This window comes from Tupaia chinensis, unplaced genomic scaffold (genome assembly GCF_000334495.1).
Source record: "Tupaia chinensis unplaced genomic scaffold, TupChi_1.0 Scaffold000105_1, whole genome shotgun sequence".
Lineage (NCBI taxonomy): Eukaryota > Metazoa > Chordata > Mammalia > Scandentia > Tupaiidae > Tupaia > Tupaia belangeri.
The window spans coordinates 1,610,249-1,624,450 of record NW_006159569.1 but is presented as its reverse complement, the minus strand read 5'-3'; positions in this window follow the sequence as shown (position 1 = coordinate 1,624,450).

The following is a 14,202-nucleotide window of genomic DNA, read 5'->3' as shown; positions in this document are numbered from 1 at the left end:
ATGCCCAGCATGATTTTCCATTTTTAAAAAAGTCATCATATTTATTTATTATTTATTATTATTTGTTATTATTATTAGTTTCAATTTGATCAGAGAGAGGTAGAGAGAAAGTGAGTGAGTGAGCTGTCAGGTCCAAGACTCGAACTTCAGTCAGCTATATGAAAGTCCAGCATCTTTAACCACCACACCACTTGCCGTCTCTGCTCAGCATGATTTTCAAGACACTGAGTCTGGGGCTCCAAGAGCTGTCAGCTATGTGGAGTCCAGTGCCGTAACTACCACATCACCAACTGACTCCTAACTTGTGCATTTTAAAAAATAACGTGTCTTATTTTTGTATTAAAAAGAAAAAACCACCACAAAACTCAGTCATTTAAAATAACAACTACTTATATTTTCCATGATTCAGTCAGTAAATTGGACGACTCTGGTCTAGATTGGTTCTGCTAGGATTAGACTTGCTCATATTTGCTGCACCTCAGGTGAAACATCAGGGATATTTGGGATAGGTAGGGCCTCTCTGTGATTTCTCATCTTTAGCAGGTCAGTCTAAGTTTGTGTACATAAGATATCCACATAAAAAAGGAGAAAAGAGTTTCCAATGTGCAAAAATTTACAAGTTTTTACTGGCATTCCATTATGTAAACACTACTGATTAGTGTAAATTGCATAATAAAGAACAGTTAGAGAATGATTTAAATATGGCAGGAGCAACAATATCACAAGAGACAGAAAAATTAACCATTTCAAAAATACAATCTTCCATATTATTTAATGGATAAAATCCCTTGTCACTTTGGATATTAATTTGAATATATATTCTCACTCCAAAAAGAAATCTAACACTAAAAGAGGAGTCCTGTAGAGAAGTCACAGAACCACAAGTATTCAAACCCAATGTAAATTTGAAGAATTCTGTCCTGATAACTTTTTTTTTTTTGGAGAGGTTTTTGCTACAGGCGCGTGTGCTTGCCATAAAGACAGAGAGAAACAGAGAGATAGAAAGCGAGAAATCACCACCCAGAGTGGTTGGCCATGCCGCAATCCCTTCTCCTCCATTCTCCTCTCGGGATCTTGGGCACGCACGCACATGCGCCCAGCGTTGAGTTTAAGCCGCAGGGTCCAGGACTTGAACTGCGGTCAACTACGTGGGAGTCCAGTGACATAGCCATTACGCTAACTGCTGGTTCCCTGATAACTTTTTTTGATTCTCTAAAAATCTTGATCTCATTCTCCAAATTTCTGGAGATATTTTGGGAATGGAAATATTTTCCTATTTTTATCTTGACAATGTTATGTCTATTTATAGGAATAGCATCTTAATTATTGACCACACCCTTCCTTAATTTCCTGAAGTATATTTAGAAAAGTGAATGTTTAAATTCTTGTAATTGGATAAGTATGTGGATTACTAGATAAAAATGTATGTAGGTTTCACTATTACAAAATAATTTAAGATATTTTAATACGCTGATTAACATTGTATTTTTAAAATAAAGGACTATAATACATACTGTTTTCTAAACATGATTCATTTTGCAAATTAAGAAAATAAGCAAAATGACTATCACCCAGGAGAGGCTTCTAATTTAAGTATTTGCATGTCCACAAACTCATTCAATATTTATGATTCAGACAGGTGTTATTATAGTCAAAACAATGAAGTAGAAGATAAGAAAAGCGAATTAAATTGCCAAATTCCATTTGTGTTGAGAGTGGCAGGTTTGAGTACCAAGTCTGTTCTGACTCAGGACATAATTCAATCCAATGATATTAAGTTTAGATGATGCTTGTTCTAACTTTTACCTATAGAAGACAACAGGGACTTTGTATGCTTTTCCCAAGTTCATAGTTCTGTTCTGGCCCCAAATGGAGCACTCATGTACTATGTGGTCATGCAATGATCTTTTGCCAGGATGATTTGGAAGCAATCCATCAAGCATACATTTTGCCCTTCAAATCAATTCCCCACATTGCTCTTCAAGAAGATTCTGCACAGCTAGGCAGACAGGCTTCATATTAATCATGCTTCCTAATTATTTATTTATTAAAACAAGGGAGCTGAACACCTGGCAACATTTACATTTGCAATTAGGAAGACAGCCTCACTCTAGCAAAAGTCTGATTTTATTACTTTCCTTTGCCTTGTAAAACCGAGTTGGCTCAGTAGTAGAGAAAGCTTTATTAATATAAATGATAATGAAATGCTGGAAATAACCTTTTTTCTTATATTCAGATTTGGAAAATTCGTACATTTGAAACTCCTGAGGCAATTGTTAGTGGGAAGAAACAGTATACTAATATCATGTTGGTGCAAAAGTAATCGTGGTTTTTGAATTTTTGAAATTTGCTATTTCATTTTGGATACATTCTTAAATAAATGTGATTATGTTATACAACATTTTAATGCAAACTTCTCACTTCATACATTTTTCTAGTAACTTTCTTACTTGTTATTTACTTTATATGTATTTTAGACAAAATGCCAATTTGAATGATTTTTGTATTTGAGTTCAAAATGGGCCCTAAAGCAGCAGAAATAATTTACAACAACACATTGACCCAGGAACTGCAAATGAATGTACAACGCAGTGGTAGTTCAAGGTGTTTTGTAAAGGAGACAAGAGGTTTGAAGATAAGGAGTGTAGTGGCCAGCCATTGGAAGTTGACAACAACCAATAGAGAGCAATCATTGAAGCTGATCCTCTTACAACTACATAAGAAATTGACAAAGAACTCCTTGTCGATCATTCTATGGTCACTTTACGTTTGAAGCAAATTGCAAAGGTGAAAAAGCTCTCCAGGTGGATACCTCATGAGCTGACTGAAAATCAAGAAACGGTTTTCATTTTGAAGTGTTGTCTGCTCTTATTCTATGGAACAACAAATCATTCTTGATCTAATTGTGACATGCAACAAAAAGGTGGATTTTATACAACTGTTGAAAAGTAATGGTCACTGTTTGGTGGAGTCTGATCCACTACAGCTTTCTGAATCCCAGTGAAGCCATTACATCTGAGAAGTATGCTTAGCAAATCAATGAGATGCACCAAAAACTGCAATCAATGCCTGCAGCCAATGCAGGTCAACAGAAAGGGCCCATTTTGTCTTGACAACACCCTATTGCAGGTCACACAGCCAGTGCTTTAAAAGGTGAACCAAATGAGCTATTATGTTTTGCCTCATAAGCCGTATTTACCTGACCGCTCACTGATCTACTAACACTTCAAACATCTGGACAATTTTTTTGTAGGTAAAATGCTTCCACAACCAGTACAATGCACAAGATGCTTTCCAAGAGTTTGTCAAATCCTGAAGCATGAATTTCTACACTGCAGAAATAAACAAACTTATTTCTTATTGGTAAAATGTGTTGACTGTAATGTTTCTTTTGATTAAAGATTATTTTTTGAGCCTAGTTATAATGTTTAAAATTCACAATCCAGAACCACAGTTGCTTTTGCATCAACCCAATATATGAATCCCAATCTTTCCTATATTCAAGGACTCTTAGTTGAAGTGCCTATTTTATTGTAGCCACTATTACTGGAGTAAAGTTCATGTTAAGATACAGTCCTATGGGTCTGGCAGGTGGCGTGGTGGTTAAGGGCGCTGGACTCCCACATAGTCAACCGTGGTTCAAGTCCCAGACCTGGTGGCTTCCTTTCTCACTTTCTCTCTCTCTCTTGCTCTGTCCCTCTCTGGTCAAATTAAATAAATAAAATGAATAAAGTTAAATAAAGTAATTATTAAAAAACGATATAGTCCTACATACAAGAAAACAGATACACACGTACACATCTATTTTTCACATGTGTATCTATTTTCTTTAAAACAAACATGGAGAAAACTACATTCCAAAAGAATGGATAAGACTTAGAATAATCTGTGATAAATTTCTAAGCCTCAGAAAACACTTAGAGCCTTATTCTCTTTAGTACAAAATAGAAATAATAATTACATCATAGGTTTTGTTAAGTCTTAAAGGCTGGGGGTCAGATGGTGGCATAATGGTGAAATGTCTCACTCTGTGAGGCTTACCCATATGGACTGATTCTGGACTCATGACTGGAAACCTCCCTAAATATACTGAAGGCATCATGTACCCATGCTCCACAGCTGACTGAAAGTGAGGGTGGATTGTGGAATCAAGACCTTCTTAGGGGTTCTCTCTGTCTCTCTCTCCCATGGAAGAAATAAGTAAATAAATTTTTAAAAAATCTGTATAAGTACCTAATTCATAGGTAAGTCATACCCAAATTAGTAGACTATCTGCCTTTCTCTTAGGAATGATGATCATACAAATTAAAAGAGATATCTCATGATGGTAGGTTTCAACCAAATAGGGGAGATAAGCAACAAGTAAAATTAATAAAAATGTAAAGTATAAATTGATTAAAGTAAAAAAAATCAAATATATGTCAGTGAAAGGGAATTTTGTATGGGAACATAGAAGATAAAGCAGTCATATTTTCTAAGAATACAGTATTTAGAAAAGGAAGAAAGGAGGTAGGGTTAGAACCATAGATAAGAAATGGCTTTTAAATAAGCCTTAAGTGGCCAAAATGTATATTGAAGCCAAAAATCATTCCATGGACAGCCAAGAATCATGCTTCACTAAATTTAATTTAGCCATGGTGTAACTTCTGGGAGGACAATAGCGTCTGGAGATGAGAAAGCAGTTGACACACTGTATAATTGCAGTTTCTTAGATAATACCAACTCTACCACCTTTCTAGATTCACTCTCTAAAACACAAACTCCCCAAAAGAACATTTCTTTCCCTTAGAATAAAATTTTAGACTTTCTAGAACCAGCAGTACCAACTGCATCAGATGTTAAAATTAGAAAGTCTCTGCTGAAAGATTTTAGGCTGGAGAGCATGAGGATCCAAACAAGGGCAGTAAAAACTAAATTAAAACACTTACACATGCGTACACACACACACACATACACAAAGAAGTCTCCCTCTCTTGTTGAGTTACAAGCTCTGAGGTATAGCCCTCTGTATAAATTAAGACTTGTATATTTGAATTCTTGAGAACATACATGAGATGACCTTCCAAAGGAAAGCATCCTAGGGTGATTTCTGAAACTACTGACAAATATATTGAATAGAAAGCAAATTGAAACAACAAAAAAGGTTAATGTGAAATATCGTATGTTACATTGAATGAATTCTTTAACTCTTCAGATTTACTCTAATTAAATATATGAAACTGTGAATATATTACTAGCTATGCAATATATTTTTATAAACTTATGCATTTATAATATGATACTTATTCTGTAATTATATTAAAAGTATTTTATGGATTTCTGTTGACTAGCAAAATTTCTATATAGGAAGTTTTGTCTGCTGTATGAAAAGAAATCAGTAGAAGTGTGAACAATACTGCATATTTTGTCATCCATGTTAGAAACTGGCAGGTAAGAAAGAAAGAAAAAAAAAGAGAGAGATAAATCTTACCTATAGGGAGTGGAGAGTAAGCAAAGTTATGTCTACATAGCAACAAGATTTGAATAAAGATGCACTTAAAAGAGATACCAAGCAGATGAATTGTTCACCTGGTGGGGATCCAATTGCCCTACACGGGAAGTGCTAGCTACCTGCATGGAGAACAGATGTTACCACTTTTACTTAATGTGGTAGCAGGAAGTTGGTAAAGATAAAAATTCTGGGTTATCTCTAATGATGTGATTTTTACTGTTTAGTAACTTTTCAATTCTGTGTATACCTGGAGGAGACAAAAACATTCACTCATTTTTTTTCTTTGCTATATCCACATCCTATATCAACTTTATTGGACTCTGGATATTCATTTGCATCACTACATGAATGCTAGAAAAATGATGGCCTCCTTCAAAACACTGAATGAATGTCTATAGACACAACTTCCTTTTTTTCGGATAACTCTATACAAAGCCAACACGCATAAAAATCTTCCCCAATGCTGTGTGACTTCTATGTGTATATGTTCTGCAAGTGCCTTTAACTTTAATCCTGGATAACAGGGAAGAATTACTCAAGGTTAAACTCCATTGTGTTCTCTAAGAACATTACTTTCATTTAATAATGATTGGATTATGAAGACTGTTGGTTCTAAGATTCCTCCTAATAAAGCCAGTCTGGTTACTCATCAATCGTATCTTTTCCAAACAATCTTATCAAAATAACAGCAATAAGGGACCAGCAGTTAGCGTAATGGCTATATTGCTGGACTCCCAGGTAGTCCACCACAGTTCGCATCCCCAACCTGGTCACTTAAAACTCATGCCGGGTGCGTGTGCGTGCGTGCCCAAGATCCCGAGAGGAAAATGGAAGAGAGGGGATTGCAGCGTGGCCATCCCCCTGGGGGGTGATTTCTCGCTTTCTGTCTCTCTGTCTGTCTGGCGAGTGCATGAGCCCTATAGCAAAAACCTCTAAAAAAAAATAACAGCAATAAAATAATAAATTACCATTTATCAAATATCTTATTTTTGTATTTTTATTTCTTAGCAAATGTGCTGAATACTGGATTTACATTCATTGTTTTTGTTGCTGTTTTTAGTTTTTTTGCCATAGGGCACGTGTGCTTGCGGGACAGAGATAGAAGGAATAAGAAATGTCCATGCCACCATCTCTTCTCAATTTTCTTCTTGGGATTTAGGGCACACAGACACACTTGCCCAGTGATTTTCTTTTTCTTTTCTTATCTCTTTTCCTTTCTTTTCTCTTCTCTTCTTTTTCTTTTTTTTTCTTTTCTTTTTTTTTTTTTTTTTTAAGAGAGAATGATTTTTGCTATAGGGCTCACCAGTGAGACAGAAAGGCAGAAATCATCCCCACAGCCCCACAGGGGGGATGACCACGCCTCAATCCCTTCTCCTCCAGTCTCCTCTCAGGATTTTGGGTACACACACACACACACACACACACACACACACATGCACCTGGAGTAAGTTTTAAGATGCAGGGGGATGGCTACTCCTCAATCTATTCCCCTCCAGTCTCCTCTCGGGATTTTGGGCACACACACATGCGCCTGGAGTGAGTTTTAAGATGCAGAGTTCAGGTTCGAGACTAGGACCTGTAGGAGTCCAGTGACATAACCATTATACCATCTGCTTGTCTTGGGCCCAGTGATTTTCAAACCCCTGGGTCCAGGACTCAAACTACAGTCAACCATGTGAAAGTCCAGCACCTTAACCACCACACCATCTACCTGTTTTAATACAAGCTGCTATTGTTCATGTTTCAAAATAAGGAAGTAAAGAAATGAGTAATTAGGTAAATGCATCATAAACTTATTATAGAAAGAGACTGAATGGTATTTAAGAGGCAAATGACAAAATGTTGCCCTAAGAAATTCATAGCTATTATCCCTCAGTTCCTTAGGAAGTAGCAATCCCAGACCCTGAATCCAGATTACCTATGTTAAAATTCTGACTTCAAAAACAGAACCTTTCTATACTTTACTTGCCATACTTTATAGAAAATTGGCTTTTTTAAAAGTTCAGGCTTCATGAAGTACCTTTGAGGGTAAAATACTAATACACAACCAGTGTTAAAATGAGTAGTAAGTGTTAAGTATATTGGTTATTATTAATTATAATGTAATTATACCATTAGGGACTGTAGCTAAAATCCTTCTTCAATTTCATAAGTTATTAATAAATATAAACTGTTCAGATTATTTAAATGCATATTATGTGATTTTTTTATGAACCATCTAAAGGAACTGGAACATTTTACCTAAATTGTGAAATTTGTGAACACAGAGGGTCATAGTATTGTTTCTCTATCCTTTTAATGCCAAGGGAATCACCAGTAATGACTTTTTTTTCATTTAATACAATATTAGCAATTTGTTTCTTCTGTCTGATCGCTGGTTTAGGTAGAGATTAATACTTTTTACTGATCTTTCCAATGATCAGTCATCTTTAGTTTCATTGATTTTCTCTATTGTGTCTTACATTCAATTTCATTGATTTATGTTCTAACTCATAATTTTTTTCTACATGTTTTAAGCTTTATTAGACCCACGTTTTCTAGATTCATAACATGAAATTAAAATTTTATTCATGTGATATCTTTCTTATTTTCTAAAATAGGTGCTTAATGCTCCAAATTTGCTTCTAAACACACCACTTTTCCTGCTTTTTATACATTCTGAAGAATTGTATTTTATTTTTATTTAGTTCAAAATAGTTTTCAATTTCTTGCGCAAATTTTCTTTGACACAGTTGTTATTTAGAAATATGTGCTCTCCAAATATTTTAAGAACATTCAAGCTGTCTTTTAAAGATAAGTGATTTCTTTTAAATATTAATATAGTCTTACCATATAACCCAGCAATCACATGACTAAGTGGGTATGCATCTAATTTGAAAACATGTCTGCACAAAAACCTGCTTATAAGAGTTTATTGTATTTACAGTTATAATTATTAAACAATAAAAAAAACCTCTCTCATAGGTCATTAAAACAAAACAAAACAAAAACGGAAACACCATGGAACTTTGTGGTTCATACACACATACTAGGGCACTACTCAGAAAAAAAGAGAATTAAGTCATTCAGAGACAGATGAATCTTAAATTTATATTGCTACCCCAAATAAATAAATAAAAACACTCTTAAAATATTTCATGATATGTAATTCCAAAGTTTTATTGTTAACTGAAAAAAAAACTCTTAAAATATTTCACAATATATGATTCCAATTACATGGCATTGGAGAGAATATAAGTCTACAGAAAGAATAAAAAAATCAGTGGTTGCAAGGATTCTGTTGGTAGGACTTGAATACAGGAATCACAGAGGACAGAAGATTCTTTTAAGGTAGTAAATCTATCCCATGTGATACTGTAATGTTGGATACATAACACTATGCACATGTCAGAATGCATAGAAATTACAAAAGAAAGTATTAATCTGTTTCTTTCTTTCTTTTTGTGTTTTTTTTTTTTTTTTTTTAAGAGAGAGATTTTTAAATAGGGCACATGTGCTGTCTAGAAAGACAAAGAGAGACAGAAAGACAGAAAGGGAGAAATCACCCCTCAAGGGGTTGGCCACACTGCAATTCCTATTCCTCCATTCTCCTCTCGGGATTTTAGGCATGCACGCACATGGGCCTGGTGTGAGCTTTAAGCTGCTGGATTTGGGACTCGTACCATGTTTGACTATGTGGGAGCCCAGCAACAGAACCATTATGCCATCTGGTAGTCCCCAAACTTCTTTTTTTAATTGCTAGAGGGCATTTGTGTTTTCCAGAGAGAGAGAGAGAGAAATAAAGAGAGAGAAGGAGAAAGCATCCCCTAATAGGGTGTGGTCACACCTCAATATCTTCTCTTCTACTTCTTCATCCTGTTGGGATTTGTGCACATACACCCAGTATATTTTTCAAATTGCCAGACTGGGATGTGAACTCTGGTTGACTGTGTAAGATTTGAAGCCCATATCCACTAGGCTATGGGGCCAGTTGAAAAGTGTTCATCTTAATTTATAAAAACTTTAAAAAAATTTAGAAAATCAGAAAATTTTAGAATGCAAATTGTCACCAAAAAAACTAACTGCATTTGTAATAGATGATGGATCTTAGTAACTGGAGAAATGATTGGAATCTGTCTGAATACAGGCAAAAGGAAATGAAAACACAGTACCACACATTTGTGGATAGTTATTTCTGAATCATATACAATTAATAATTGTAACAGTGGAGGCTGGATAGTGGGCCTGTGGTAAAACATAATATTCTGTGAGGCTGACCCACATGGGGCATTCTGGTTCACATGTGGAGACCTTCTTGAATCCACTGGGGCTGGCTGAGGCCAAGGGTGGATTCCGGAGTGTAGATCCTGCTGGAGTTTAACAACTAGGTATGGCTGAGTGTAGGAAACTAATTTCCTATTCTTAGAGTGACTGAATAGATATTCAAGGAAGAACATTTGAAGAATTAGTATGGTAATTGATTAAAGTTTTAGACATCAGCATGGAATCATGTTTATGCCAATGTGAGGCAGATGGATACACATTAAAATAAATTTGTGTATGTATATGTGTATACTTGTATACTTGTACATGGATACACACACACACATATGTGTATATATATATATATATATATATATATATATGTGTGTATATTTTGCTTTCTCAGAGGAAGAAGTCTTGAGGAAATGACATCTCAATAGCAAAGAACACAGTTGACACACAAATCTTGGTTCTTAATACTATTCTCCAATATGAGTAACCAGAAGTCACCTGGAGAAATAACTGGATCTAGGACTGACATTCTGAGCCTTGATGACCTTGTTGAGCCAATGAGTTAAGAGGTTCTTGAAAAACAAAACAAAACAAACAAACAAACAGGAAAAATTGATGGGTATGTCAAAAGGACACAGAAGCCAATTAAAAGAGTCCCTAATGGTCAAGGAATAAGTCAAGCAACAAGAAAATAACATTAGATTGTAATTCAAAGTTTAAAGTAAATCTTCACTTATTGGTGTTGATAGAAACAAAGTACTGCATGAATAAATAAATGGTGGAGGGGTAAAAGAGAGAAATCATGCACAATAATTTTACATAATTAATTAAAACACCTTTCCTATAGGAGCAGGTGCATAATTCCCCACTCCTGAAGTATTTCACACATAGTGACTTCCTTTACATGGGTATCACTGGAAATGAGAATGAAAGAATAACCTTTCAAATAGACACCTAACAGACACTATATCAGCCAGGTAGTCAATGTCAACCTCATCAGTGGTAAGTCATGGTAATCATTTGTAACTTTGACATGAGGTGATGAAAGTGGCATCTTGTCTTTGCTGTCTTCCTCCCAAAAATCTCTCATCCCAGTCTAACCACAAGAAAAGTATCAGACAAATCCCAGATGGAAACCATCCTGAAAGTTACTGACTAGTACTCTTTAAATCTTTCAAAGTCATTAAAACAAGGAAGGAAAATATTACAGTGAAGAGGTATGTAGTAAGTCATGGTGACTGAATGTAATGTATCTTAAATAGAATTCTAGAACAGGGAAAGGACATTCAATAAAAAAACAAAGGAAATCTGAATAAAGTATGGCCTTTAATTAAAAACAATCCATCAATATGAGTTTATTAATCATAAAAAATGTATAAAATGTAAGATGTTAATAATAGGAGAATTGGGGATAGAATATATAGGAACCCTGTATTATCTTCATGACTTTTTTTATATAATTTTTAAAACTTTATTTATTATTATTTCCTAATTTGACCAGAGAGAGAGAGAGGGAAAGTGAGAAAGGAAGCCACCAGTTCTGAGACTTGAACCATGGTTGACCAGGAGGGAATATAACACCATTAACCACCACGCCACCTGCTGGCCCCATCTCCACAACTTTTCAACAAGTCTAGATGCATTCTGAAAACAAGGCATATTAAAATGAACACAAGTTGGGAGCCAGCAGGTGATATGGTGGTTGGGGCACTGGACTCTGACATGGCCCATTGCAAGTTGAATCCTGGGCCTGGTGGCTCGCTTTCTCATTTTCTTTCTCTTTCTCTCTCCCTCTGTTTCTCTCTGGTGAGCATTCATGCCCTGTAACAAATTAAAAAATAATGATGATGACAATATAAAAGTTAAATAAATATAAAAAAGGAACACAAGTTATTTTATTTCATTCTTTCTAGGACAATTGTAACATAGCTTGTTGAAACTCTTTCATTTTTTTCCCTTCTAGGACATTTTGTATTAGCATGCTAGCTCACTCTCTCTTTGATTAATTTGACCTGCAAATATCCACTTACATAGATACAGTTAATTAAAAAGCCTTAGAGGGTGGCTAGAGCTTAAATTTGGTCCTTAACAACTTCCTATTGGTTCTTGGCTGTTCTGCCTACAGAGAAAAGTGGGAACCTTTGACATAATCCAAGCCAAATGTGCATTAAGTACAGTCCCTACATTAGGGATGTGCTGCAGTATTTTTCAACCCACCAAAGACAAAATCTGTGGTTAGTGACAGAGCCATGTCCAAATGTCCCTGCTATACTACTTAAAAAGTATTCAAAGCTCACCCACATTCCTGAGAATTTTTACATCCCAGAATGCTGCCTGGTTCACAGATGGTCTACATGGGGTTATGAATAGAGATTACATGATTGGTCTTGGTGTGCTTATGTGTACAGTTGTTTCAAAGCAACAAACAAAACATATTACTTCCCAAATTAGAATTCTTTTTCTACTACTTGGTATAGTTAACTCAGTTCATGGAGCACACTTTGGCTAAGTTTCAACCTAGCATTAATCTTGGTACTTTTGGACCCAAAAAGCTTGCCAAGATTAAAAATCTGGTTAGAGTACATATTATGGTCTCAATAGGAAATAAAATGCATGTTTATGTGGGATGACTGAGATAATATATGTGAAAGAATTACACCAGTAGTAAGCTTTTGGCAAAAACACAATAATGGTTAGCTTTGGAATACCTTGAGACAATTGTCTGTTCTTCTCTGATTTCTCCAACATACACCTGTTCTATCTCAGCTACTCTTTCTATGATGCACATACTTGTTTGGACTTAATGTGATACTTGGTTAATTAAATATTCAAAATTAATATAGCCTACATGTATCAGTCTTTCACCTTTCACATATGGCATCTTGAAATGAAAGTTGACCTCATTTTTGGAACTTCAGTTATAGGTCTTTTTTTAAAAAAAAAAATTATTTCTTCATTTAATTTTGTCATTATTATTTTTTTAAATGTTGCCAAAGGGAGTCAGACAGACACAGAGAGAGAGAGAAAGTGAGAAAGCAAGGCACCAGATCCAGAACTCAAATTGTAGTTGGTGGTTGGCCGTGTGAGAATCCAGCACCTTAACCACTACCTGCTGGTGCCTGTTTATAGGTCTTTAATGAAGGGCCATAATTGAGCCACAGAGGAAAAGGCGGATGTAGTCATTCACTTAGTGTCTCCGTATGCCATAGTTACAGAGGTCATGCATTGAAAAATGTTTATTACTGCCGAAGTATTTAGTAAATGTAACTTACATGTAGAAACAGATATTAGTGTTACAATCTTCCTAACAAAGTTTTTATGGTTCTTATAACCCTCCCAACCATTTATACTTCATTAACACTTGTTTTCCAAATTGTTTTCCACAATTTGTTTTAATATTTGAAGTGTTTCCACCATGTCCTCAAGAATTTATCATATTAAAATAATTATTAAAAAAGTAAATAAAAAAGAAACAAAAAATGAAATAAAAAATACAAAAATGGGGGTGAACAGTATGACCTATTTATTCAGTCTTTTAGGGTTTGAGACATTAGTGTGCTAAAGGTTAAAAAATCTTTAAGGCTGCTGAGCCACTCAGCTATCAAGGATTTAAACTTAGAAGAGTTTCTCTATAGGTAGTTCTAAAATCATATTCTTAGTACTTTTTTGTTGTTGTTATCATTGTTGAGATATTTTTGCTATAAGGCACATGTGTTCATCAGAGAGACAGAGAGAGACAAAGAGACATAAAGTGAGAAATTCCTCCCCCACCCCCAGAGGGGATGGCTATGCTGCAATCCCTTCTCCTTCAGTCTCCTCTTCAGGTTTTGAGTATGCACGCGCATGCTACTGGCGTGTTTCAAGCTGCTGGGTCTGGGATTCGAACTATGGTTGACTATGTGGGAGTCCAGCTACATAACCATTACGCCATCTGTTGGCCCTGTTTCTTAGTGTTTTTTATATGGCATAAACAGGCATATCCAGAGGGAGGAGAAAGACCTTTTCATCTGTTATTTCACTGAGTTCATAGTAATACTGTGACTATATGCTGAGACAAAGCTTCAAGATACATAAATGTAAGTTCACAATATGTATGAATTTTACTTAACCTCCACTTCTGCCTTGCACATAGAATATTTCATTTGAAAGAATGTAGAAGTTTATGTTGGTGTGTGCATCCAAGTACCCAAACATGTGCAAGTACCTACACACATTAATGCATTAAGATATCAACAGTGATTGTAAAATCACACATGAATAATCAGAAAACTGAAATTCCTACCATAAAAGAATACTATGCTACTCCATGATCACATTAATTGTTGTTAAAAAATAGTTAATTCAGCATCCATTATAATATAATTAAAGGATGGCACAACGGAGATCATTACATCACAGGAATAGTTCTAAATCTTGATTGTGTCTCTGATTGCCAAGTCTATACATGATGAACTAAC